Raw genomic sequence first — 27,032 nt, 5'->3', positions numbered from 1 at the left:
ACATGCACACAACTGTTTCATATGAAAAATGTTACTCAATCCTAGCAGTTAACATTAACCTTTAAATATTAAACGAGTCAATTCTTTAAATGCTGTTTTTTTTTTTTTTTTTTTTAAAGAACACTAGAAAGTAGAAAATGGCCTTTTCAAAAAAGAAAGCTGCAGGAGGGCAAACAAAGTAGAAAAACACCTGCCAAAGACAAATGAATTAAGAAAATATACAGGAAAGTTCATAGGATAGTCCAGCTTTGAGAATGAAAACCAACCTGTTTGTGTCTCAGTATCTTTGACTCTGAATGTTTCTTCAATCCTCATGCCTTCACTCTCCTCTTTAATAAACTCCATCTTTATAACAATTACTCCACCTGGAGGATTTTTTTTTCCTGTGATGGGAAACTGTCCTGTTTAAGATGAGAATAATTAAGAAATAAAAAAAGAGAAGAAAAAGAACAAATTAAATCTGAGCACATGTCAATCAGCCCTCGTTTATTAGTCAGTGCACAGACACTTAAAAGACTGGAAACTTTAACTTATCATCCAGTTTTGATTAACTTTTAATAGCATATTACATTTAATTCATTACACATTTTTAAATTTACTTTTGTATTTTAATTTTTTCATCACAACAAAAACAAAAAAGAAACATTCGCAATAATTACAATTCTAAAAGTTGTAATTACACATTGCTAGTGACTGAACTGATGTTCATGATAAACTGCTGCAAGATACAGGAAGCCAAATGAGACGCACTTTTCCTGTTACTAATGTGTGGACGAGCTTTATCCGCACAAAACCTTAATTACAATCACTACATAAAGCAAATAAATGATAAAAAAATAATGATCACATTTATTTAACAGTTTGAATGATTAAAAGCACACACCTTTCTTCAGCCGAATAACAGGAGCATAGCGCAGCCTTGTGACGTCTTCTTCTTCTTCTGAAGCGTTTCTGGCGGTTGGCAAACCAACTGATAGGTGCTTTACCGCCACCAACTGGACTGGAGTGTGGAACAAGAGATTGGCAGACAAACTACATAAAAAAAATAAAAAAAACTTTATATTCTCTTAAACAAATCCGTCTCTTTCAGGAATGTGATTAACTGTACATATATTTTCTTAAGTGCTACTCCAAGTATATTTTCCAAATGAAATTTGACTTTATATTTTTTTACATGCATCCCTTAATAATTTCATTTCCACATGCATGACATTCCACTATCACATGCTGTACAGATTCAAGTTGATTACAATGTATACATAATCCATTTGTATGTATACCTATTATATGAAGTGTTTTATTGAGTCCTGTATGTCCTATTCTAATACGGGTTATGACCGTTTCTTTCCTTCGGTTTCTACCCAAATCTCTTCCCCCTCCAACTACCCTTTGAATGTTATACAGATGTCAGTCTTCCTGTGTCATTAATATCCCAATATTCCTGCCATTTCCTTTTGTGTATGAACTTTAATTATTGCTTTAACTTCAGCTTTACTTAATGCAATTTTCAAGTCTACTGTTTGTGATTTAAAGGACTGTTTTGCCAATACATCAACTTCTTCATTTCCTTTCACGCCAACATGTGCAGGAACCCAGACAAATGATACATTAAAACCTTTATTATGTAACCTATATATAGCTTGATATATTTTATTTAAAATTAAGTCTGCATGATTTTCCAGATTGTATACTATTGAGAGCAGAGAGACTATCATATAAAATTACTACATTGTTTTTATTCCGTTGTTCTATCCACTGTGAGCCTATGGCTACAAGTTCTACTGTATAAACTGAGAGATAACTGTTGTTCTCTTTTTAATAATTTCCTCACATTGTGGGATATACACTGCAGCACCTGTGAGTCCATTTTCAGGGTTCTTTTAACCATCTGTGTATATAATTATTTTATTTGCAAAATGCATCTCTATAAGCCTTCTGGAGTTCAGTGACACAGTCTCATTTTCGTCAGAAGGGAACTCTGCTTCTGCAGATGTGCCTTCTTTCTGCCATATTCAACAGAACTTGTATTAATAGTTTTGTCAGGACAAAAAATGTCAGCATACTCTGTTCACCTAATTTGTATTATTTATTTTTTTTCAGCAATCAAATCACTAACCAGTGATGTTCTTTTTCTTAATCTTTACTTGCTGCTAGGTCCTTTTTTGGCCAGACATTTTTGTTCTGTAAGAAGGGTGTATAAGTAAAAGAGATAAACAATTAGATAAAAATAGATACAATTATCAGATTATAGATTAGATCAAATAAATTAGCTAGACAAAATAAATAAATAATAGATAAGAGTAGATATACGAGATAGGCAAAATAGATGTTCAAAGTGGATAAGGGTTTGCAATTAATCCTCATGTTAAATTTCAAAAAAGCATAGGTTTTATCCATTTTTGCATTGATTCTGTTATTAATCTCGTGGTCTGTTTAAGAATGCTGTGAACATGCACATATACCAACTATCTACACCTGGCTTGACAGAGCTGCACGTTCTCTTCCTGACTCAGCAAATGTGCAATGGACTAAGCCAAGATATTTCTGATCAAACTATGCAAATCTCTGCCTTTTTGTTTTTCCCCCTAACCTAATTTTACTTTTGTGCAAATAACCCTCTGGAAGCCTCCTCAATAATCGTTCCTCACCTCCTCACAGTGAAATTAGAGAACTGAGATGTCCTACACGATGATTCAATTGGGGTTCAATCAAGAGGAATGGAGGAAATAATGAAGCATGAATTTGTGTATTGTGAGAAGCACCCCTAGAATCTTCCAAGCAGGTGTTAGCTGGAGCTTGTTGGAGCTCAACTGTGCAGGACTGTGGCCCTCCAGGAACTAAGCTTAATTGTATTGATTAATATTCATACCTGCGTCCATCTTTTTTGGTGCTTTTTTTTTTGCTGCCATGTATTTAGCATACTACTAATAATAATTACTGCTAGGTGACATGCTGTTGTAAATTAAAGTCAGTTTTGGGAAGTCTGAAATGACAAGCCCTTTCCACTTACATTTAACATTTTCTTTGTTGAATGATACGAGGACACTTTGGATCAGTGCCCGACTAAAATCTGTCTTGATGTGATGTACTTGGACAACAGAGGTCAATTTGCTGACATTGCACAAATTTCAGCAGCACATTTAGCACATTGTGTTCATTTGTCAGCAGCTTTGTAACTGGAAGTGCAGGTTTGTTTGAATCTGCTCCTGGGAGAACAAGAGCATAGTATAACACTGTTTTATCTTGATTGGGAATAACGCTCACTGTTCCTCCAGGTGCATCTGGATAGAGGGATGCTTTGTGGTTTTTCTAGAGGTGAGATTTACATTCTCTGTCCTGTGTACATATGCGCCGCAAAAGGATCAACTTGCAAATTTGCAACATCAAAGAGCTTGTGTGAGTTTTAACCTTTTCAGTGGTGAGTTTAAAATATTCTAGCAGACCCCCGAGAGTGAGTTTTTTTTAAGCGACCGTTACTTTAGAATGTTCGTCCTTATTGTTTCCATGGTGACGCGTCAAGCTTGTCATGTGACACAACGCAGACACAAAAACACTGGCTGCGTCCGAAATCGCATACTACCCTACTATATAGTACGCGAAAAGCAGTACGCGAGGCGAGTAGTATGTCCGAATTCATAGTATTCGAAATTCAGTAGGCGAGAAGTACCCGGATGACCTACTGCTTCCGGCCGAATTCTGTAGTACGCACACCATGGACACTTTCCTATCCCATGAGGCTCCGCGAGAGGAGGCGTCATATTCGAAAAATGGCGGAAAGTGGAGACGCGGCTCTTTTCAAGTGTAAGTACCTCAGGATAAAACGTTGTTTATTGTGATTAAATTACACTTGTTTAACACAATCTAAATTAACGGATGACTTATTGAAAGTTCAAACATTGTAAATCGATGAGGTGATTTCTTGAATCGGCTGTAAGTTGTTTTGTACATCAGCTTGTTAACACAGCTTTTTTAAACGGAGACATTCGTTGTTAAGCAGTTTAATGATATTAGAAAATTAAACGAATTAAAACTATTTGTTTCCTCTTATACTAGTGTTAATTTTTTGTTGATATTTTGTTGGCTGCATATCAAGCTAGTAATAAGTAACTTTATGCTTCAGCTTGTCAATGTAAATTAGCAATAATGGATTGATCTTGACTAATGATTACTGTTTTGACATTAGAGGGACTGATGAACACACTCGGCTACTTATTCAGTGGAGAGTGGCTAATGAAGCCCTCTTCACTGGAAAGAGAAATGCTGCCATTAAAGGTTTTGAGTAAGTAAACAAAGTATGTAAAATGTACTTTTATTTAGGTGCTGTTGACACTGAATGTAGTACACACTTACACTTCAAGCAAAGGTTTTACTGCATTATTTTTACGCTTGATTTCTGTGCATTTATTGTGACAGAGTTTTTGTGACAGAGCAGATGCTAGATGGGAAAATGTCTGCGGCCCAAGTTAAAAGAAAGTGGGAAAACCTAAAACAAAAATACAAAGTAAGAATTAAAAAAAAAATGGTTCAACCAAAATCTGAGTTTTTTCATGATTTGATAATGCTAATGTTGTTAATGTTATAATAATCTATTGAATATAATTGTTCTTGGTATTTTCCTTTTACAATTTTTGTAGGATCTTAAATGTCCACAGACTGGTGTGAGCACCGAGGATGGTGAGGTTACAGCAGCATCTTGGAAATGGTATGCTGTCCTGGATGAGGCAACAGGGGGCAGACCATCCATCACACCACCCACCCTTATTGCCGGATCAGATGTTGCTGTAACCTCACCATCCTCTGTGAGGTCAACAGCTGAAAGAGCAGGGAGGAAGAGGAAGGACATACAGGAGGTTAAGTACGAGATGGAGGAGAGGGAGGCGGAAAGGGAAATGGAAGCAGTAGAAAGGGAGGAGAGGCGATGGAGAGAGATGATGGAAAGGGAGGAAAGAAGAGAAAGAGAGAGACGAGAGCACGAGGAGAGACAAGAACAAGAGGCCAGGGAAAGAGAAGAAAGAAGAGACCGAGAAATGAGAGAGAGAGAAGAAAGACGAGACAGGGAGACAAAGGAGAGAGAGGAGAGATTTCTTCAGCTTTTAGAGCTATTTGCAAAAAAATAAAGAATATTAATAAAAACTATACTTTCTTTCCATTTGGTTTTTCAATGTTACATACTGGTTATCAAGTTTTAATGCAGAGTTAGTTTCCAGGGATTTACGGTAGCTGGATTTTGTCATTTGTAAAGTGCAATTAATAAAATGTGGCATTGAGTAACAACATTTTTAAAGCACTTATGTGCACACTAATTTTGTGGTAGTTTCCAGCTGCTTTTTAAAGCAAAATGAGTGTCGTACTGTAGAGAAAACCCAGACCAGACAGCTTTAAAAAGTATTCATTTTAATTGTGTTTTAAATATAACTTCTACATGAATGTGATCACAAAGATTAGGTCAAAACATTTTTGCATCATGTAGTATATAGAGTTTAAAAGTCGAGACCAAATGGAAATTTCTTCAAACATTTTTATAATGGGTGCTAGTAAAATTAACTTCAGTGTCTTCAGACAGGTAACGTTCACATACAAGACTTTTGAGGTTAACATGTAGTAATATCATCTCCTAATCTCACTATACTGATTTATAGGGCTTCACTTTTTTACCCCAGAATAAAGTAATTTATAAAATTAAGCTTAAATATGAAAATAACCCACAAGTGGCATTCATGATATGTAGCTAGAATTTCAAAGAATTGTTATACAAATTTACACACACACAGCCTTAGGCAGTGTGACAGTGGTTGGTGGGTGTCACCTCTAGGGACCACTGCAGCTCCGAGATCCCCTGTCGATTAGCCTGGGACTATCCCCAGTTACCATGTGCAGCCACGAGGAGGCCCGACAGGAGTCTTGGTGATGGAGAGGCTGTGCACTGGCAGAGGAATAGTGTTTTTTAGGTCTTAAATAGTCTGATTCGTCATTCCACAATTTTATGCCGCAGAAAGCCTTAAATTTATCAATGCAATAATGTACATGCTCTGCCAAAAATTAATGTCTTCCAGAGTTTTTGTTCCAATACAAATACTAAATATAGATATTACATAAAGATAAATTTAAGATGCAAAATGAAGAAATTGTCTTGTTTATGCTCAAAACAAGACTATTTGTGTCAATGAGGTATGAAAATTATTTTTCCATTTGAATTAAGTAAAAATATTTCTGAGCTCACAGGCAGATATTTGTCCTTGTTTTAATCATGAACTTCATTTTGTTCAATTTCACAGAGAACAAGGCTACTTGTATTTTTTTAACAAACTTTTTTATATTTTCTATTTTTTCTGTTTATTTTACAATTAACAAAAAAATTTCTTGCTCTATTCTTTTTCTATCTTTTTTTTTTAAATTTACTGTATAATCTAAAAAATCCTTGATACGTATACTGCATTAATCTAATCTGAGGCTTGTCAGAGCTCACATAGCATTGTTCTTTTGTTGATTTTGATTGCTTCCATTGTCCTCATTTGTAAGTCGCTTTGGATAAAAGCGTCCGCTAAATGATTAAATGTAAATGTATCATAATTTAGCATCCTAAGCACTGATTAGTTATATTGCCTTTATCTTTTCATAAATTTACTTTCATAGAACCGTCAGAAACCCTGAAAAAACTGCTTTTTCATCACAGTGCCAGTGAGCAGTAATCAAGAGGGATGCACACAGATGTTATGCACTTCCACCTCTCTCTAACTAATACTGCATTTTTTTAGCATCACAACACCCTGTGGGCTGTGCCCACCCACACACACCTAACTATTTACATATTAACTAGCTAACGTAGACAAGCTTAAACAATGTCAATCTGAGAACAAGAACTGATTTGCAAAGTCTTAACCTGTTAAATTGTCTTACAGGTAGTCATGCTCATGAAGAGCAGGCACACAATTGTCTGATGCGGACACAGCTGCAGCCAGATTGTCCCGCACATCCTCTCCTGCGCTGGCTTCTGTGTTTTGGGGTTCAGGGGGGTCATCGGCAGGATCCTCCACATCTGCATCAACAATGTCCCCGTTCTGAAGACAGAGGTTGTGGAGCACTGCACAGCAAGCAACAACTTCTGGCACAAATGCAGGGCTCGCTTCCAGGGCCTTGAAAAAGATGGACCTCCAGCGTGTCTTCAGCATCCCGAAGGCTCTTTCAACTATGTTGCGTGCTCGAGCATGCTTGACATTGAAGCGAGCCTGAACAGGATTCTGGACAGGCTCTCTGTACGGGGTGATGAGGCAGATGGGCTCGCTCAAACAGGGATACCCACCATCTCCGAGGATGCATTTCCCTGCAGGTGGATATAAGTGTAAGTGCCAGTGTAAACAGGGCTGTTCTTAAGTACCCTGGCATCATGCACCGACCCAGGATACCCAACAAAGATATCAATGAACTTCCCCTTGTGGTCGGTGATGGCCTGCAGCTGTACAGAAAGAAACAGCTTCCTATTAAAATAGCATGGGGCGTCACCTGCTGGTGCTTTGATCCGGATGTGGCAGCCGTCTATTGCACCAGCTACTGTGCAGAAAGCTGGAGACCCAGCCAGGTGGGCAAAACCTGCCCCCACTTCCTCCAGATCATCCAGGGTCGGGAAAGTGATCACCCACTTCAAATTACAGGTGACTGCCCTGCTAATTTTGTGCACAATGTCATGCACCGTGGACTTTGGGATGTCAAAAGCCATTGACACCACTCTTATATGATGCTGCGTGGGCCAGCCAGTACAGAAACACAAGCCCCTCAATATCAGTTTCCCAGCCATGGTCAAAATCTGACCTCAAGGCAACGATGAAGGACGTGGACCGAAAAGCCGCAGGCTGGAACGAAGGTCAGATCCATCTTGAAAATAAAACTGAAGAACTGGCACAGCTGCATTCAGGCGGCAGTAGGTTGTAGGGCTCACTGTCTGTAAATGTGTATATAGTTTTTTTTTTAGAATATGTATATATTATTTGTGTATCTATTCATAATATATTCATTTTATCTATGTATATATTGTATTTATACATTTATTTATATACACTCACACACACACACACACACACAGCTCACCATCTTTGTTTTTTTAAGAATATGTATATATTATTTGTGTATCCATGTATAATATATTCATTTTAACTATGTATATATTGTATTCATATAAATACACACACATTGAAGCAACAAGACTCAATTAATAAATTTAAACGAATATATACACACTTATATATATACACACTTATATAGAGTGTGTATATATTCAAATTTATTCATTGAGTCTTGTTTTTTGTCCTGTGTATTCATTCATAACAATAAATAACTTTGTCTGTCAATTACTTTGGTGTTCACAGAGGTGTTTTTTTATTCTGAGGTAAAATTTGCTAGCTAAATAAGTAATTATAGTTACGTTATTTGATAAATAATCTAGAAGCTGTCTACAAAGACATGATCTGCAAGCAGACAGACGCCTTCTCTGAGCTGTCTGTCCAATCAACGTTAAAACGCAGAACATTGCCGGTGCCAGTGTTCGTGCAGTGGAGCGGTCTCTTTAAATTTTCGCGCTGTTGTGACGACGCATGACACGTGACAACATCAATATGGCGGATGTAGTATGTCCGAATTCCATTCATACTACCCACATTCATACTATATAGAACGTACTGTTTTAACGGTTGGGTAGTACGTTTAAATTTAAATGTAGTACCTTCTTAAGTAGTATCAAAGTCCTTTTAAGACAAGTCATGTCACTCGGCGGCCATCTTTGAAACGCCTCTCGGGCATTCAAGTGCAGCTCCTATCTCTTTGAATGGGGAAACATCAAATTCTCCAAAACTGTTCACCAAGCTTACGATTAAATTTCATATTTGAAATCTCCAAAGAAATCCAACAAGAACTGCCTCATAAATATAGTTCCTTGTGCTTTGATAGCGTTAAAAAAACGCTTATTTTTCCGGCTAGATGAGCCAGTGCGCATGCGCAGTATTGAACGCACGTCTTAGAGCGCCGACTGTTTCTATAGCAACCGCAACTTCTCACGGCAGCTGCAGTGACGCGCTGACTTTACTAATCAACGATTGGCTCTTTCACTAAGAAGGCGGAGCTTCGCGGCCATGATGACCGTTGCATTTTTCCCCATTCAAAACTACACAAGTGACATGTCTTTGGTATTCTATAGTCTTTGGTAGTATGCGATTTCGGACGCAGCATAACTGTAATATAAATTACAGTTTATATAAGAAAAAGTAATCTTTTAAAATTGAAATGGTCAGGAACATTATTGCACATATTATTTAGTACAAAAAAAAAACCTCCTCAAAATATTTACTAAATAGAACTGAACTATATATTACAATTATTTAATTGAATAAAAGTTACACTTAAGGTACTAAAGTCACATTTGACTGCCAAAGAGAATGAGAACATATTAATTATGTCTCTTTATCACTCCCCAGAATAAAATGCGATTGTAAAGCGTATTCAGAGAAGTTATCAATACACAATCAATGAACATTATGTGTTAATACTTACTCGAAATTGCTGCAAACATAGTTCAATTGCTGTCTATCCACTTAAACCCATTCAAACACATTGACAGCGCAGAGCTGTTTGGAACTATTGAGAGTTCCATGAACCACGTGACCGCGCGGCGGTGAGATCAAAGCGTGTCGCAACTCTCTATATGGCTCTGTGAATAGAGTCAGAGCCATACAGAGAGAGAGTTGCGACAACGGAAGTCCAAAACGCTCGATCGTCACGTGATACACGCAGCCCTCAAATAGTTCCAGGAAGTTCATAGCGGGCAATTGGAATACAATGAGTTAGAGGGACAGAACAGCAATTTTTGGTATTTAGTTGACAAAAAAATGATTTATTGACATTATTTATAAAATAGTAGTTGTAATAGTGTTGTTTTAAAAGATAAAAACCGCTAATATTTGAGGATTAATGTGGTTAGCGATCCGTACCTGCCTTGTTAACATATTTAAGGCTGAAGTTACCATGGTAAAAGTCCGTGTTTGCTATGTAAACAACATCGTGGTCTTTTACCAAGTAATTCAGCCTTTATATATAACGTTAAATACAATTATTTCTATATGTGCGTTTCTTTCAGCTTGTATGTTAATCAAGTGCAATCACATCTTAATGTTTATTGTCGTTTGACTAATCTCATTGTAAGTGTTAAGTTTGTTGTCTTTTTTAAATTAATTCCAAATAAGTAAAGATATTTTAAGATTAAGTGAAAATGAATCTTGATTAAGGTTTTTGATTCTTGTGCACCCCTCAATTATTAATATCTAAAAATGTATTTGTAGTATATTCAAATTGAAAAAAAAAATAAAAAAAATTTTACACATTAAATCATATATTTTATGTATGTTGAGTTTTGTTATGCACATATTTACAGAAATCAATTTAGACATTTATAATAAATTACAAACCAAGTTGTCCTTGAACAGTCTCCATTACAGTGGGAGTGCACCAGTTACATGAAGCAGAGTGAATGTATGGTTACTCTACTGATCTGGTGAGGAGAAAAAAATTATGCATCAAGTTTTGTTCAATTTACATTTATTTGTATGGCACATTTTAGTATACACATTGTTTCTAGCAGCTTTACAAATAAGAGCTCTGTTAACAGGCGTATCTGTTTTACTGTAATGTCCATATTGCAGAAATGTTCTGAAATTAAGCTATACAAATCATGCAGTTAAGTAACGTCACGTAATCAGAAACAATGAACAGATTAAAGCATGATGTGATTATGTTGATTACAGTGCAAGGGCAATTTATCAGTTTTGTATGTTTATTTAGAGTCTGCTTCATCTGAAGTCCTCTCAAGTGTTGGCGTCATCTGTTCACAGCTGCTGGTCATCTGAAGTCTTCATAAAAAACTGGATATAGTCAGCAGGAGCAATCTATAGATTACATTGACAAAATGTTATGTAATCATACTTAGGAGCTGGCACTGTTTTACTTCAGGTGGTTCTTGTTCTGAAAGCAGGATAGAGAAGGAGAATAACAGGAGAAATGGTTTTGTGATGCTTCATCACAATTTAGTCCTGTGGCATCACTGATCCTTCACACAATAGTTCTATAGTAGCTAAGACGTTTAAGTGTAAAAACAGTAATAACATACAGGTTTACAGTGATTACTGCTATAATACAGCAGTGGTATATATATATATATAGCCTAGCATGATTCTGAAACGAAAATAGCTCGCCTATTTAAAAATTTTCATTCTCACTTAGGTCAATCAGCATTCATTGCAATAAATTCAGAACTATTAAGTAGCTCCCATCAGCAAAAATCCTGTTTAAAAGCCTTAATTACACAATGATGGATGAAACTGCACGGACATAATGCATAACATCCCGTAAATCTACTAATTAAGTGAGAAATAATGTAATAATAATCTGTTTTAATGCACAAGTTAAATTGATTAGCTGTGCTGATAGTATACAGTTTTGTTCTACAAATGTCTTACCGTTTAAAAGTTGATCACAGCGGTAGTGATGTGACATTTGACACCGAAGCTTCGAAGCTTGTATCAAAAAAGCGAAACATCTCACAGGCTGCGTCCGAAATCGCCTACTTCTCTACTATTTAGTAGGGAAAAGCAGTAGGCGAGCAAATAAGTATGTCCGAATCCTAAGTATTTATAAAAGAGTAGGCGAGAATTAGTAGGCGAATGCACTAATTCTCGCGAGATTCGGGTGTACGTCTACTTAAAGTGCGTCCGAATATGCCTACTTAACTACTATATAGTAGGAAAAAAGAGTACGTGAAGAAAGAAGTACGTCCGAAACCTCAGTATTCAAAAAAGAGTAGGCGAGAAATCCCCGGATGTCCTACTGCTTCAGCCCAGATCCTGAAGTCTTCATCGATGGATACTTTTCAATCCCAGGAGTCCACAGGAGGCCAAAACGTCATCATCGAACGTGATTGAGAACCACGGCGAGGGTGTTTACAAATGTGAGTATTACAACCAAAACACGGTTCCCTGTCTTAAAAATCATATTTGTTGAGCTACTTTATCGTAAACTGTTGATTTGCATAAGGTGCCAAGATGTTATACAGTATGCTATAGTTAGTATATTTGTGATTTCGCTGTTAAAACATGTTTTATGACGTATAGCGAACATTAAGCTTCAGGTAGCACACGCACGTCTTTAAAAGCGGATTTACATAAAACATATACATTTTAAAGACGTTTAATAAATGTCTATTTAACAAATGACAGGAAAATGTTCTAGACTAGAGCAACACAAAACACAAAACATCTGAGTGAGTGATGGACGTTATGTGAGAATTCACTGTCACTGCTTTACATTAATGTAAGTAATGTAAATAAACACATATACATATAGTAGGCCTAACTGAACTTCAAATTCATTTCAAATAGAGCTATAACAGAACTTTTCTGATTCTTGATTTCTGTGCCTTTGTTGCAGATGTTTTGTGGTGGAGCAGGACCTGAAAGGAAAGGTGACTGCAGCATTTTTGGGGAAAAGTAAAATCCGAAACTTAATATAAAGATTGATCATTTTGTAACTTCCAATACAGAGATCTAATGACACTGTGCTGTTAAAATGACAGTTTTTGTATTATATTTGTGCATCTTTGTATGATCTGAAATGTCTGCAGACTGGTGTGTGCAGTGACAAAGGAGAAATCCACAGCAGCATCCTGGAAATGAGACCCTCCATCACTCCACCTGCCCTTTGTTTCATCTGGACCAGATGTTGCTGCGGTCTCTTCATCAAAAAGACTAGAAGACCAATATGTTTAATAAAGCTTTGTTCCATGTGTATTTATTTATGTTCATGGTTACTTTTATTATTTTACTAATTTATTCATGTTTCCTGATGTTGTCAGTAAATAAAATATAACATTTTCATAAGCCTATGCATTTATTCATTACTTCATTGAAAAAAACAACAACATTATGCTTGTTTAACTAAAAATATCATTAATTATTAGTCAGCATTTATCATTATTGTTGGTACGTGTTGGAGTGGGCTAGCAATGCATTCTAAAGTTATTTTAATTTCTAAATAGTAATACTTAAATTTTTCGAGTGTAAAATCAACAGTCTTCTCCAAAGGTAAGATCTTTGAGCAACTGATCGACGTCTCTTTTGTGCAGATGTTGTAAACATGGAGGAGAGCGTACCGGGTAGGGTTGTCATGTTACTGATGGCATGAGGTGTCGCTGTCGCTCCAATTTTTGTATTATTATTACTTCAGAATTTATAATTCCATACAAACTCAGGGAAAGACTTAAGTATCTTTAACAAAGAACAATCATGACAGAAAACATAACTATAAAAGGTTTGCGTACATAGTACAAGATTAGATACAGAAAAAAAATATTAAATATATTTGAATATTCATAAAATCGCAATGAATTAAAAATTGCCTTTGTTTTTGTTATTTATTTATTATTATTTTAAGTTTCAGGGATGAAAGGACAGAAATTCAGCAAGAAAAAGGAAAACAAATCAGATCTAAGCTAGTTTTGCACAATTTTGCCCATTAACATATTCAAGACAACAAATTTGGGGGTTTTAGTCATTTTAGTATTGTTAAAAATATAAAAACTTCAATCAATCCAAAATAAGCAAATTTCATCAACATCAAAATGTTTACAGATAGATGAATTAAATCCGTCGCTCATATCATTTCATGTTGCGCTTGTTATAACGTCATAGGTCACGTGATAACGTCAACATGGCGGAACGCATCCATACTCAACGAGATTTGGCTGTTGAGTAGGTACTCTTTTAGCGCTCGTTAAGTAAGTACTTATTGAAATTAAGTACCTACTCATTGAGTAGGCGATTTCGGACGCAGCCACAGTGAAGCACTGTACCGGAGCTTGATTCGTTTTGTCCATAACCACGTGACCTGTGACGTCCGAAGCTTCGTTTTCGCGCACAACCACGTGACTGCTTCATATTCTGATTCAAATAACGTGAACCCCTTGTGCAAGTATCAAGTGTCATACACTTTTTGTCAAGAATAAATCATAATACGAATAAATGTGTACATGTGTAGTTTTGTGCATATCCATTTTGTAGTTATCCTTGCTTCACAAGCACTTCTAATTAATACTAATATTAGTCAAAATTATTCTTAATTTACTTTGAACATATATGCCTACATGAACCATGCTTATACTTGTATCATTTTATTAAAATGTTTATTTACAGATCAATTCGAGTAAAATTACTGTTTTTCTGACACAGCACAAATTGATGTGTTTGATGAAACTGTTAAAAATCGCTTTAAGATCTGTGACGCGAAAGCAACTTTTTCCACCTTTGTCCACAAGATGTCATTAGTGTGCAACATGTTGAAAAGCTTCGAGTAACGAACCTTTTTATGATACAGTTGATGGGAAAGCCTCGGTGCTTCGAAAAGCTTCATTTCCCCATCACTACACAGCGGTCTCTTCTGCTGCATCTCTATGGCGCTGATATTATTAGCGCGAACTTCCGGGAACTATTGAGCGTCTCCACGATCCGCCATTGCTGTAAAAAAATGGTCCATTGGCGTCAACGGAGTTGTCGCAACTCTCTCTCTGTATGGCTCTGAATAGAGTAAACCGCGAAATGTAAATAAGTGGGCGTGGCCAACTCACGTGCATCACGCGAGGCTGAGACTGGTCAAACCGTTGAATGCAAGACTGAAGGACATGCTGGGAGGTTGTAAAAACATGGAAAAAGGAGAAAGAACAGACAAGGAGGGCTCAAAAGAAAATACTGAGCAGGAGGAGCAACTCGTCGTTAAAAGAGGTGCAACATCTGTTGTGTGGACTTGGTTCGGTTTTGCAAAATCAGACAACCAGCAGGAAGAGGTGATTTGCAAACTGTGTCATGCTAATGTAACGTTACTCACTAGCAGCGTAGCACAAGCAATTCACCACCTTAAAACGAAACACCCACAAATTTTATGTTTGTTTTATTTTTCAATGTTTATTTATTTGAATTGATTCGATATTTAGTCTGACAAAATATTTTACGTTTGCTTCATTTGTTCAACAATAAGTGATCACTTTCAAAATTTATAAAAAATTTTTTAATTGTTTATATTTTGTATTTTTGAAGAAAAAAAAACAGTTTGATATTTCCTTAAAGTGTTTACATATGTATATTTTCATATTTAAGTTTTCTTTTCCTGTTATTTACTTGAGATATATTTTATATCTGTGAGATGGTACTAGAGAAAAGTTTATAACTATAAGTTCTGTCCACATCAAGCTGTGAAATGTGACATACAGTGGAATTGTTGTTCATATAAAGTCATATTTTGTTTACTGTGTTTATAAGGTTAAAAATAAAATACAAAATAATCAAATAAGATCAAGTCCTTTTCTTTCCTTAAATATTCAAGCTTATTTATTATATAAAGCCCTTTTGTACATTTTCTAGAATAACTACCTATATAAAAAAACTATATCGTGAAAGATACCGTTTTTTTCTGTATGTTTGATCAAATAAATGCAGCCTTGATGAGCATAAGAAACATCTTTATTTATTTATTTTTTTAAATCTGATATATTTATTTCAGACAATTTTTCTCACAAGAACCTTTCTCTATTCCACAGAATGGCAACTCCAACTTCACAGCCTGCTTTTTTGAGGTGCAAGTGCGTGGCCACCAGGTGTGACAATAGGGCACTAACCTATTCAATTAAAGGGAAACAAATAGATTTAGACAAAGTGAAAACCGAAACAGTTAGTGCACTAAGTGATGGTACAACGGTGTATCTAAATAAAAAAAAAGGGCTCACCCCTGAGTTTGAGGAGGGGGTGAGCTACATCCTCCAGTACTTCACCTTGTCCAACACGTATGGACAGATGTATTTGTTCATCGGCCCCTCAAGTTTAAAACTGTACTCCAGGACCTCAGTGAAGAGGCACATAATGCCGCCAGAGCTGTCTTGTGTCTACCTTCACCAAGTGTCACCGGGGAAGAGGTGGACATATTCTCAAGGGGAAGCTACCTCAGCCTCCAAGGGCAAATCAAAGAAGTGAGTGAATTTTCTATTTTCTACCAATATTTTTATTTTACCAAGTACCACCTTGAAAATTTTTGCTCTCCAAGTAGCACCATAATGACTGGCATTAAAATAGCATAGGAGGCCTAACTATTCAGCTACAGTTCTGCACAGTTCAAAAGTGAGGCAGTTTTAGTCCTAGAAAAAAAAAAAAAAAAAAATATATATATATATATATATATATATATATATATATATATATATAATTAACTACTACTATAATTAAACTATATACTATAGTTCTATAGATGTGTATGAATGTCATTCAGATATTCTATTCGAAATGTCAATCACTACCAAGTGATTTTGTATGTTAATTTCACACCCCTGACAGATTAAGAAAACCATTAATACCTCTGCTGTATTTGAAACACTAATTTTATTCTCAATTTTTTTTCTATTATTCTTTTCATTTTATTCTTTCCTATTCATAATTAAGAAATGCTACAATCACTTGAAATTTCCTTTTCCAGATGCGTGGGGTGAGGATGACCCGAACTCACGTTCCCATCCTGGACCTTCACCTGGTGTGTGGGCAAAAGGGGTTTGACACGTTTGACTGTGGAGGGATGTGGCGCTAATGACCCTATATGTTGGAGACGGGGTGCTCATCACTCACCTTCACCCCTGCATCCTCAAAGATGGCCGAGGAGAATTTCACTTCTCCACACACACCACTGTGAAGGTACATAATGCACAAATGCATCTGCCACATCAACAGCACAGCTTTTCTGAATATATGCAATATACTATAAACTAAAATCTGGTGGTCTATGTTCTTCCCCAGTACCTTTACTCTGGTTCTGTGGATGACCTGAAACACATAATCCGCCGTGTGTTACAAGTTCTAAAATGTAAATAGTTGACAAGTTTTTCTTCACTTTTTAATATTTGATGTTTTCTTTTCTTAAAGTGTTCCATTTCTTTGTTTGGATTGTATATAGTTTTTTTAAACAATGGTAACTGTTTTTCAATTACAATAAATATATAATTCTGTGTTTCACAGTAGTTACCTTCTTTGCCATTCATCTCTCATCCATCCTTAATTGAACATCCATATCCTCAGTTGTGTCACTTTGAAGATAAACTAATGCCTTATGGGTTTGGAAAGACATAGCGGGAAAGTAAATTGTGTAAATTTGCCTATGTTGTAGAGTGCCCCAAACTGTGCATTTTGTTTCTTTTTTACCCATGAAACATGCCAAAAGAAAAAGCCAAATCTGCTAGGTGTCAGAACCCGGATAGCTAATTCACTATTGGTAAGTTAAAATCCTCCATTTATACAACTGTGAAGATACACAAATAGAGGTGGGTGGGCAATATAGAAAATATATGGCAGTTATGAATCATGAAATAATCATGATTGCTTGTCATGTTGGTTTTACTATTTTGTAAGTTGTCTGAGCAAACTGATTTCCCCATTTTAAAAACAAAGCCTTACAAGGTAACAAAATAATAAAAATAAAAAAATCTGGTATGGTAGGTGTGTTTAGCAGTACTATTCAAGAAACTGAATGAATATAAAAATAAAACAATATATAAACTTCACTGTATAAATTGTACATCGGTTCTTATTACTGTATTAGCGTTCTTCAGTCAAAAGCAGTGAGTAATTTTTCTCTTTGTGTTTTGTTAATATTGAAGAAAAGCGGCAGGATGTTTGTAGAAGTATGCTTTCCCTTTAAGAACTGAGCATTTAATATGCAGGCAGGCATCCTCTCACTTTATACATAACCAACTGTGTTTATGGGTCAATGACAAATAAGGTTTTTAAAAGTGTAAAAAAATAGAATGGAGATATAACTATATTTGTAACCATTTTTTAGTTTATCTAGGTGTTAACAATAAGAGTTTGTGGTTTGTACAATCAATTAACACTGTTTTTGTCATTTTTTACAAGATGGACAAAATTTGTCACCAAAAAAGTCATTCGGTTTAACCATGAATATATCTAAAATTATTCATTTGCAGATAATTATTCATGGAAAAACCTGATTTGACATTGATGTTGAGATAGTACATAGTGTGTACCACACAAGAAATATTAAATAAAATTATCACTGATCTCATAAATGTTATCATTTTATTGACCTACTCTAAACACTCCAACATATTCAAGTAAAACATTGCACAGGGAAAGGAGAAAAGGGGAAATGTAAAAAAAGAGCCTTATCTGCTTTATATCTGTATTATTGTAGTTCCTTTAGTTATTAAAAACAATATTATTCCATTTAAATATTTACTATATTGGTTTTACCGAATGACCAAGGCCGGTTATACCGAATGACCATGTCCGCTGCCCTTGACATTATGAATATTAAAGACAATAAACAGACACAAATAGCTTCAAAAGCACATTTTAGTGTTAATATAATAGGCTATTAATGTAAAAAGTACTTCAAACATTAAAACATTTTGATATTGGAATGAACATATAACTCGTATTGCAAATTATTAATTAAAACATTGAAGCATTTAATTGGTCTTGGAACAAGTGTTTAAATTGTTAAATGATGAGATGCTAGGCTATATATTCATGAAAAAGAATGTCAAACATTAAGACATTTCATTTTTATTGGAACAAACATTACATACAACTCGTATTATTAATTATATTAAAGTCATTAAAACATTGAATCATTTAATGGTTCTTGGAACTAGTGTTTAAATTGTTAAACAATGATCTGCTAGGCTATCATGAAAAAGAACGTCAAACATTAGGACATATCATTGTTTGGAACAAACATTACATATAACTCTTATTATTACAGTTTTTTTCAGTCGCTAACAAGCGTTTGTCCAAACAGTTGTCACATTTTCAAAACTCTAAACACAATTAGCACAGCATCGGTCTTTTGTGGCCATACCATTCACACATTTCATGTCGTTTTCACCCAATATGCAGTCAGTGAACACATTTCCACAATGCTTACATTTTCTTAACAGACAAGCTATACCTCCCAACAAAATTATGGATTGTTTTTGTAGTATTTACGAATGTTAGCACACAACATCCCACAATAGCAAATACATTATTCCAAACCTTAGATACAGTATAAAAACCTCTGCTTCTGCAATGAAATCAGTTCAAAAACAATATCAATATCAAAAATATATCTCAGCTGATAATAAACAAACAATTGAATAATTGACACACAGCTGATTTATGTTGGGTAAATTGGGCCAACCACAGCTGATTCCAGTCTGGCTTAGACTCAGAGGCAGTGGTTATTTTTTTCTATTACATTTACACTTATACAGTAAAAGGAGGAATTTTAGGAGTGATGTTTTGGAAACAGGGTTGGGGTCAATTCAGGAATGAACTCCATTTCAAAGAAGGAAATGGAATTGGAATTGGAAATCAACAACAATTACAGGAAACAGAGTTGGAATTGAATTGGAATTACAGGAAGTGGAATTCAATTCAGAGAAATTCCAATAAATTCCATTTATTGCTGTTTCTGAGCATCTATCTGTGATTGCATTTAGAGACATACATTTTAACTTTATTTATGATGCTTTACAAATACCAAGTAATGTATGAAATAGAGTTGATCAAATGCAAGTAAATAAAATGAATGACAGTGGTGATAAGTTTCTGTATGTACTATACATTCAATATATGATTACCACATAATATGTCTCAAGTTCAACTCACAAAAAAATGAGTCATGTTCATTCATGTATTTCATTCACGTTTTATTGCATAGAATTATCATAATTTCCTGAAATTTGGCATGTGAAATGATCATGCTTAACCAACTAAACATACAGTACTTTGTATTTCTTTTATATGTTTGTTGTTTATGTGATTTATAATATTTAATGTATTATAAACTAGCAACTCAAGTGGAATTTTTTGGAATTTGATTTCATTTGTGTTTCCTGACATTCCAATTCCAAATCCAATTCCATTCCAGGAAGTGAATTGGAATTTACCAATCATTCTCAATTCAATTCATTTCAAGATCACAGAGATTAGATACAGTAATTTTGTGCTTTTTTTAGACCCCCCCCCCCCCTTTTTTTTATCTGGGCTTTCTGCTGTTGTTATTTTTATTTATTTATTTATTTATTTATTTATTGTTCAGAATGCTCTTGTGTGTTTCGTGGATATTTTGTTCACTGTAAGCAATACAGTAAAACTTTTTCTGTTCTATCATACCATGTTTCTACTGTAGCTCCTGTAATAAACAGAAAAAGAAACTTATTTGCTTTTTTACTGGAAATGCTTTTGAATGTGAACATTACTGTACATGTGGACAGACAGTTCCAAACCAAGAAATTTAGTGTCAAAATGGTGGATTGCATGTTTTGCATGCAAATACCTGTAAAACTGAAACATAAAAAGTCCATGCAGTTTTTGTAATGTCAACAATAGCCAGTATTTTGAAACCTGGTGTACTTTGATTGACTGCATGTATCTTGTGAAGTGAAGACAAGTGTTATTCTTTGACAGAATAATTTCATTTTGAGTCAGATTTCCAGTGTTTTGGTAAAGTTAGTGTGTGCAGAGAAAGATGTATTCTATTTCGAAATGAAGAGTTAGTATATATTTAACAAAATGTATTTTTGAGAAGAAAATTATCCATTTGGCCAATTGTGTTTTGTAGGTGTGAGTCTGTGTTAAGAGTTTAGAAAAAGTATCTGAAGTATGGGTAAGCGCTTGTTAGCGATTGAAAAAAACTGTAATTAAAGTCCTTGAAACATTGAACCATTTAAAGACAACCCCTTGTCTCTAAGACACTGTGCTACAAAATCATGTTCAATACAAAATCCCTATGCAATTTACCATAGTAGGATAAACATGCACAATCCAGTTTTTTTGGGGCATTCCCTTCACCATAGTATGCATATGGGGTACTTCCAGGCACCTATATTATTGAATATAATAATATAAACAATAAAAACAAATTATACCTTTCCCTTCTTTTGGCAAGCATCTGTTCTTTTTTAGCAGGATCAGCACTGATCCTTGCCCAGAAACGAGCGGCTTTTTCTTTATTTGATAAAGGCATCTGCAAAGTTAAAATTCAGTCAAAATTATATAATAATATACTCTGCACATTTTCTATTAATAAAATGTTGTATTTTTTTATACCAGATATGTAAAAATGAGACCAACATACATTGCTGTCATTCGATACAACCAGTAAGTCATTCGTTATAACCAAAATTCCGGTTTAACCGAATGACTCTTTTGGTTATAACGAATGACAAAATCTTCATTCAATGCTAACAGGCTGATATCTAGCTGCCTAGCTTGTTAGTTAGCTATCTAGCTACCAAAAGGAGAATCAAACATTTTATATTTAGTAAAAGTTTTTTAAAATATTACAACATTATCCATGTTTTATAGTGGTTGTACTGAATGACCCCTAATTTGGGGACGTGTATGAGCAAGTGAAAACATGAATTTTTCTAATAGTTAAGAGAGAGTTACTTAGTTTGCTTCACGACCATGCGGTCCTTGGCAGGTGTCTGAATGATGTCACATCCTGTCACTTAATATTGACCACTCGATCCAAAATGGAGCCCTTTATGTTGGTTTCTCCGAATGACATCAATGAAAAATAATTTTTCCGGACATTCTTTCTCATAACAAAGGAACGACTTCTACACATAATTTTAATACAATTTTGCACTATGTTGATATATAGTCTTATAAAATCATGCCAGAATAAAAAATATATAAATTTATTAAATTTTAAGATATTTTAATCACAAATGAAATTGCTGTACTGGCCTTCGGACGGTTAAACCGAATGACCTTTTGACATTTCAAAATCATTAAAATACCATTATATGTAGTAAAATATAATTAAAACCTTTTGGATTCAGTAAAATAGATCAAGTTGTACTACCTTACACACTTTGGATGTTATATATTTGTTTTTTTATTATTATTAAGGCCTTTGGACAAAAAAATGACCCGTCACGTCATTGACCCATTTACATATCATCAGTAAATATTAAAGGAACCGTATGTAGGATTGCGGCCAAAACTGGTACTGCAATCACTTTCAAAATACTGTAGAACGTGTATCCCCTCCCGCTCCCCCCTGACTCCAGGTTGCCAGCTAAGCTGCAGGAGTAGGCTGATACAAGGAGCTTCCAATGGCAAGTGACGAGTCCTACACAGAAATTCGTTTTTCTGTTAATTATGTTTATGCTTCGCAAGAGATGTTTTGCGAAGTAATTATGTATTGCAAAAATTTACAGATGGCGATTAGCCAAAATTTTTCGTAAAGATGTACTGAAATACCACATTTCAGTCGGAACATAGATTGTTTTCATACCCTGCTAGTGGTGCGATATAAAGCTTTTTATGAACTCATTTAGCACGGCCGACCGTGGGAAATCCACTGTGTACGGAAGCAAAGTTAGCCAAACATAGATGAATCTTACCTGTCCAGGAGAAAATTACCAACGATGGCGTCTATCTTCAAATTCTTCTCCGTTTTCAGCCGTCTCCATCTTTCAAAGGCATCTCCTATACAAATCCTTGTTTTATTTCGGACTTTGTCATGACGTATTTCGGATTCATAACGAGGTCTTAAGGTTTCGTAATGTTATACATGTTTTATCCGACACGCTCGTATAGCCGCAGCAGTAACAGAGCTGGCAACCCGGATCACGAAACTCTACTGACTTCGTGATTGGTAGATAGCTGGAGGGTGGAGCCTCAGACCAAAACACAAAATGACAACAATAACATCAGTTGAGGGCTGCAACTTTCACTTTTAAATGACAATATCCTGGCCGGACCACTGTTGTCAGTGATATAAGTATTTGAAATGAACATGATTTCTTAATGTCTAGTGACATGTCAGGGCCATTTTATGATTAACTGACATAAATTTCTTACATACAGTTCCTTTAAGTTTGTGATCGTTCACTTAAAAAATAAAACTTTTTTTTTGGTTAAAAAAAATCACAACTGAATCCACCCATCTGATGGCATAATCCTGTTTTTTTGGAATAAATAGATCCCAATCTGAGTTCAAAGTTTTGAATAACCCAAAGGGCAGATTTGATCCAAATCAAATGTAAAATTGGATTACATGGTCTGATCTTAATTCAAAATCCCTCTTTTACATTTGAAAAACCCATTTCCAAGATTTCATCCAATCCGTGATCCAAAATCCCACTGGATTACTTTTGAAAAACTGGGCCCTGATGACAAGATAATGACAATTTAAGTAAAAATACATACTTGAAGTATTCATTTAGTCCCTGAGTCTCTACATCCTTCAACTTCAGACCTGAGTCTCCGCATCCTGAAGCTATGTCCCCTGTATGTCCAACTGCTTTGGATCTACCCCCGAGTTTCTGGATCCTGAAGCTTAGCCCCTGAGTCACTGCCTTCTACAGCTTCACCCCTTGACCTCTGCCTTCTGATGCTATTTTTGTTTTACAGTTCAAGAGGACAGTGAATCATCCCGAGGTAAAATTATATGATATCATTGTATTCGTTGTTTAATGCAAGGTTAAACAGTGGGAATAAACTATTTAGAATAGGACCATTTACTGAAGCATCTCTTTTTTTCTAACTGGTATAAATTACTTCTTTATTGCCTTGTTGCTTTTGGCCCAGAAGATGAGATTTCAAGTTTGAGAGCAAAGAAAATAAACAAACGGCCAAGATCAACAGCAATTGCACCTAACTGTAAGTTAAAAAATGTTATCAACTGTTAACGATAGCCTAAAAATGAAATCCTCTTTTCTTTGTTATGCAAAAAATATTCATGAAGGCCGTAACATTAAAGGGACAGTTCACCCAAAAGTGAAAATTCTGTCATCAAAATCATCCTTAAGTTGTTCCAACCTTATATCTGTATAAATATATCTGTTCTGCTGAACTTTTTTTTTTTTTTTCAGTTGGGGAGAATGATGAAGGTAAAATCACCATGATTTAATTTGTTCTCTATAGTCTGAAATTGTACTAATATATAAATATTTTTTTCCTGAGTTAGATGAGGAATTATGAGAATAATCAAGGTTAAAGTCAGTCTACCATATTTGTGTTATAATGTTGATTACTACAAAATGTTTAGTGTCTTATTAAAAATATACAAAACTCAACTAATGTTACAAAAAAATAATATTGTTTTTAAAGGTATTGTGCCATTATTTGAACAACATGCTAATAATATTGTTTTATGGTTGTACAGCTCAAGAGTGAGACTGCTGGGTTAATAATAGTTCATTTATTTTTAAATGTATATATTTTTTCTTGTAATGTGATCACAGTTCCATCTCTTTCAACACCCCAACTGCAGCCACATCAGTCAGTTTCTGCCAACTGGTAGAATCAAGGTACACTAAAGTAGTTATAAACAGTGTTAATTATTTTTATTATTTCTGCACAGAAATCTTCAAGTTATTTTAGAGTTTAGAAAGGAGGATCGAGTTGAAACTGGACCAAATCCAAACCAACATTACATCAGTGGTTGACACATTAAAGCAATCAATAAGCCAGCCTAGCACCTCTGTCTCTGATCTCACAGAGGTGCTAGAGAAGCCATGCACGACTGTAGAGGAATTAGAAGAGTTGTGTGATCAGCTGAAAGATGTTGAATTTCGAAAGAAGATGGTAAGTGTCATAACCTATAATAATTTACAACATTTTGCTTTTGCATTAAACTACTTATTTGTGTCTTCAGAGTGGAGGCAGCTTGGGAGATGGAATTAGGAGGATGCTGAACAAAATTGGAGATAACTACAGTTACAAAGGGAGAAATGCAAAACGTAAATTTCAGCAGCTCCTCATCAACAATGTCATCATACGTATGTTTGAAAAATTGCCATGGCTAATAATGTGTCTAATTCAAGCTCAGGTGAGTGCATTATGAAAATTAATTCTGTATGTTATAAACAGCCAGCCCCAAAAAAGTACATTTATTAATCTTAAGCCCTATTCGGACAATAATTGTTTCTCATATGGACATCTGCAAAAACAAATTTACATATGACAAATGTGTATCCTGACTCGCAATCTCCTCTTTGGATGTACCTTTTGAGTGAAATGCATCTTTACGATTTATTTTTTTCGTTAAGGAATAATTTAAAGCTTTCGTCATACACACACACACACTCTCACACATTCAACACCACATTCACTCAACCCCTCTGTGCTGGATTTGGGGTTCAGAATGATTCCTCTCTGTGTGATATTAAATGATAAATGATAGAGTCTCTTTGTAAATCCTTTTTCTGATGTTCATATGCATACAAAATCATGATAAGATTTGTATTTTTTCATTTGAATAAATGTTTTAAAATCTAGATCAGACACTCATATTGTTCTGAATTTTTAATAAACAAAGTAATGAGCCTTTACATTGTAAACTGATCATCAGATTGACTAAAAGTGGATTTGTGATTAACCCTTTAATTTAAGCGCATGCATCACTTTACTTAAAATTGTAATTTTTATATACTATCAACTATTCTATCATGAATACTACAGAAGAAAATAAGCAAAGCCCTGTAGGTTAACGTACTATAAATGCACTAAAAGTCACACTTTTAAAAGTACTTTATTTGCATAACAAAAGGTCAATCTTGATACATTTATTTTATAAATTTATTTTATATTTATAAATTATTATTCATATATTTTAAATAAATAAAAAAAGTGTATTTTTTGTATAAAAAAATGTGTGGACAATACATTATAAATACGCTATGTATATATTTATAATATATTTTAAATAATTAATAAGTGTATTTGTTTATGTATAATTAGTATATTTAAAGGTTTATGAAATATGTTTCATTTGTATAAAAAGTGGTGACAAAATACATTTTTGGAAATGCTGAGATAGTATGTTAAAAGCACATTTTAGTTCATCTTCATGGTGTCTTAAAGGGATAGTTCACCCAAAAATGATAATTTGATGTTTATTTTATTACCCCCAGGGCATCCAAGATGTAGGTGACTTTGTTTCCTCAGCAGAACACAAACGAAGATTTTTAACAAAAACCAGTGCAGTCTGCCAGCCAAATAATGGCAGTCAATGGTTACCATAATTACACCCTGCGGCTCGTGACGATACACTGATGTCCTAAGACCATAGACTGTAAAAAATATGGACGTAGTATCCGTGACGTCACCCGTAGGATTCTGAAGCGCTAATTTGAAGCTCATAGTGGGCGGGATTCGGCCGCGCCATCTTGGAATCGCGTCATCGCGCGTCACTCCCGGATAATCAAAAATGGGCAAAAAGGCGAGACGTGGGTGGAGCTGGTTGCTGAAACCACGCCCGCCTAGCGCGACAGTGGTGACCGCAGCGGCAATCCCCCTGTCACTCAAGTGGCCACGCCCTTAATTATGCTGAACTTTAAGGCTTAATATAACTTAAACCGATGAGTTATAAAAAAATTCACCCCCCTCACAGTTGACATGAAGGGCAAAAGTAGCTATATAGACCAAAACCATTTTTTGAACCAGGCTGTAAACATACTTTTTTCTGCTGTAAAGTTGGGCATTTTAACATGGAGTGTCAATGGGATTGACTCCCTTTTGCAGCCAGCCTCAAGCGGCCAGTCGATGAATTGCAGTTTCAGTCACTTCCGTGTTGGTTTCACGAGGGAGACCGGAAGGTTGCCCCTTGCCTAAGACACGAAACGATCCGTTTTTGTGAGAAACTGAACAGTATTTATATCATTTTTTACCTTTGATACACAGCCACGTCCATCTGTCCTGAGCACGAGCTTAGTTTCCAGCGGTTCTAGACTACTGTAACTGGGGGGGCCAGTCAGGGGCCACTTATGCTTTTAGGGGGCACGCTAACATTTGTTATGATTATTTTTCAGTCATTTTTCACTTTTTCATTAATGTTTTCTCTAGAAGCAAACTAATAAGCTAATAAAACAAGTTCCATTAATGTCATTTATTTGACATCACATTGTTTATAGTCAAAATAACAAGGACAACAATAATAACATTTAGGCA

General features: G+C 35.1%; 1 protein-coding gene and 1 long non-coding RNA gene across 3 annotated transcripts in view; one reads left to right on the top strand and one right to left on the bottom strand.

Annotated features, from left to right (window-relative positions):
- The window catches only part of LOC141326066 (uncharacterized), a 230,622-nt gene that overhangs the window by 64,161 nt on the left and 139,429 nt on the right, over positions 1–27,032 (bottom strand). The window lies entirely within an intron of this gene.
- Positions 11,848–12,905, top strand: LOC141325706 (uncharacterized). Of its 2 annotated transcripts, XR_012353819.1 has the most exons (4): positions 11,848–11,983; positions 12,252–12,345; positions 12,463–12,496; positions 12,656–12,905. It is a non-coding gene; the product is annotated as an uncharacterized lncRNA (long non-coding RNA). The 2 variants fall into 2 exon arrangements; XR_012353820.1 differs by lacking the exon at positions 12,252–12,345.

This window comes from Garra rufa, chromosome 2 (genome assembly GCF_049309525.1).
Source record: "Garra rufa chromosome 2, GarRuf1.0, whole genome shotgun sequence".
Taxonomy (NCBI): Eukaryota; Metazoa; Chordata; class Actinopteri; order Cypriniformes; family Cyprinidae; genus Garra; species Garra rufa.
This window is presented reverse-complemented; position numbering and strand designations above follow the sequence as displayed.